The 2,500-nt window shown below is 53.2% G+C and overlaps 2 non-coding genes across 2 annotated transcripts in view; both read right to left on the bottom strand.

Annotated features, from left to right (window-relative positions):
* LOC139432562 (large subunit ribosomal RNA) overlaps nucleotides 1–1,336 on the bottom strand; it is a 4,342-nt gene extending 3,006 nt beyond the window's left edge. Inside the window, exon 1 of the ribosomal RNA XR_011642307.1 lies at nucleotides 1–1,336. This exon is cut by the window's left edge and continues 3,006 nt beyond it. This is a non-coding gene — a ribosomal RNA (large subunit ribosomal RNA).
* An 849-nt stretch (nucleotides 1,337–2,185) lies between these two features.
* On the bottom strand, nucleotides 2,186–2,340 carry LOC139432556 (5.8S ribosomal RNA). Its single transcript, XR_011642301.1, has one exon. It is a non-coding gene; the product is annotated as a 5.8S ribosomal RNA (ribosomal RNA).
* Nucleotides 2,341–2,500: the final 160 nt, after the last annotated feature.

The raw sequence follows: 2,500 nt of genomic DNA, 5'->3' as shown, positions 1-2,500 counted from the left end.
AAGTTTGAGAATAGGTTGAGGCCGTTTCGACCCCAATGCCTCTAATCATTCGCTTTACCGAATGAGACTCGCAATGCGAGCGCCAGCTATCCTGAGGGAAACTTCGGAGGGAACCAGCTACTAGAAGGTTCGATTAGTCTTTCGCCCCTATACCCAGTTCCGACGATCGATTTGCACGTCAGAATCGCTACGGACCTCCATCAGGGTTTCCCCTGACTTCGTCCTGACCAGGCATAGTTCACCATCTTTCGGGTCCCAGCGTGTACGCTCTGGGTGCGCCTCATCTCGCGATGAGAACGAGACGCCCCGGGAGTGCGGGGCCCGTTCGAGAACGGACCCATCCTCCCTCGGTCCGCGCGAGGCGGACCTTCACTTTCATTGCGCCTTTAGGTTTATCAGAGTCCCAATGACTCGCGCACATGCTAGACTCCTTGGTCCGTGTTTCAAGACGGGTCCTGAAAGTACCCAAAGCTATAGCGCCGTAGACTGGCGTGTATTAAATTTTGGGGTCTGTCCGAGGACAACGTCGCCAACAGCCGAACGTTCGAAGATCCGGTACCAGGCCCGGACGCCTCGATTGACGTTCGCGCTTGCGACGAGCCGGACGCGAACAAGTCGCGGCCCCACGCCTTAGTTATACCGTCGGTCGAGCCGGTCGGGACACCGCGGGTCCGAACGCTCATAATAACGGCGTTCGGTCTCCACCGCGGGCCTTAAACCGACGCCCAACGGGTCACGACGTCCTACAGGAGGAGAAGTGCACGCGTCCAATGCCCGATCGTTCGACGTGCCGTGCGGGCTGACACACCCGTGAGGGGGACAGCTCGTCAACAAAACACGAAGCTCGCGAACACCGGTCGCGTTGAATCTCCCCTTTCGACCTTTCGGGTTTCTCAGGTTTACCCCTGAACGGTTTCACGTACTATTGAACTCTCTCTTCAAAGTTCTTTTCAACTTTCCCTCACGGTACTTGTTCGCTATCGGTCTCGTGGTCATATTTAGCCTTAGATGGAGTTTACCACCCACTTAGGGCTGCACTCTCAAGCAACCCGACTCTGAGGAGAGATCCTCCCGCTACCGACGGCCGCCTCTACGGGCCTGGCACCCTCTCTGGGTAAGTGGCCCCGTTCAAGAAGGACTTGGGCTCGCCGTGCGATCTCGGGATAGCGGATCCTCCCTAACACCACATTTCCCGGCGTCCGTTTCCGGCCGCGGGATTCGGTGCTGGGCTTTTCCCTGTTCGCTCGCCGCTACTAAGGGAATCCTTGTTAGTTTCTTTTCCTCCGCTTAATAATATGCTTAAATTCAGCGGGTACTCTCACCTGCTCTGAGGTCGCGTTTCACAAGAGCGAGTCGGAGGCGTAGCTTTTTCTTAAAAATATAAAATTATTAAGTTGCCGCCGCCAAGTTCTCTAGCTCTCTTATATTACAACGTATATTTTTTTAACAAAAATATATCATCGCCTCGGTCACACAAACGGCACGCACCCGTCGATATATTCGCGCGCTCTTTCGGCGGTAGTTAAAATAACAAACATAACATAGCGATCCGTCGCTTCGATGGGCGACGAGTACGGAAGGAGAGCGCAAAACGCTCTCTCAATCACCTCGCTATGCGTGGTTGTTACCACTTCACGCTACGCTGACGCGCGAATATCGATACTCTACGCGATCTGACGAAGCCGTGTTGTATTGTTTTATTAACGCTAAACGTGACTGTACATCGCATCGCCGCCTCCGAACATAGATACGTCATTTTTAATCCGACAAGCGAAAAATATTAATTACTACGACGACTCGCTCGCGTTGGGCGGTCAGACCGTTCGTAAAAAATTTCCATTAGTCGTTGCCGTTCGGCGTACATGCGGGGCTGTTATAATACGACGACGCCCGTTTTATGCGGTAAAACAAACTCTCTGACACGTCGATCACAATCGAGTTCGGACTGGCGTATGTAACACGACGAGACCGTATATTACTGGATATACTGGTGCACGTCGCTCGCCGCGAACCAATAAAGGCGTTAATTTTAATCGACGCTAAACGAACGGACGAGCTCGCCGCCCTCTGCTATGGAGGGGCGGTCGAAGCGGGCCGGACTCGTTCGCGAACGATCAGATATTTGCCACGACGCACCGCGCCGTTTTTCGGCGCGTAGCGCGCCCGGCAGTCGTGGAAATTGAAACGACCCTCAGCCAGGAGTGGTCCAGGAACAGTATCCGAAGACCGCAATGTGCGTTCGAAGTGTCGATGTTCAAGTGTCCTGCAGTTCACAATTTGACGCGCAATTAGCTGCGTTCTTCATCGACCCACGAGCCAAGTGATCCACCGTTCAGGGTAATCTTTTTTGATCACGTTACTTAAAGTAACAACGCCAGCTCGTGCGCACTCTCTGTTGCGCGGTAGCGGCGGATTTGGGCTAGTTTTACACCGTACAAGTTAACATTTACGCTTGGTAATTGCATTTATTAACACAGGCGTTATATTATCGCTCCGCCAG

The sequence above is a fragment of the Onthophagus taurus genome, unplaced genomic scaffold, assembly GCF_036711975.1.
Source record: "Onthophagus taurus isolate NC unplaced genomic scaffold, IU_Otau_3.0 ScKx7SY_28, whole genome shotgun sequence".
NCBI classification, from domain to species: Eukaryota; Metazoa; Arthropoda; class Insecta; order Coleoptera; family Scarabaeidae; genus Onthophagus; species Onthophagus taurus.
Note: the sequence above shows the minus strand (reverse complement) of the source record. Positions and strands in the feature narration are given on the sequence as shown.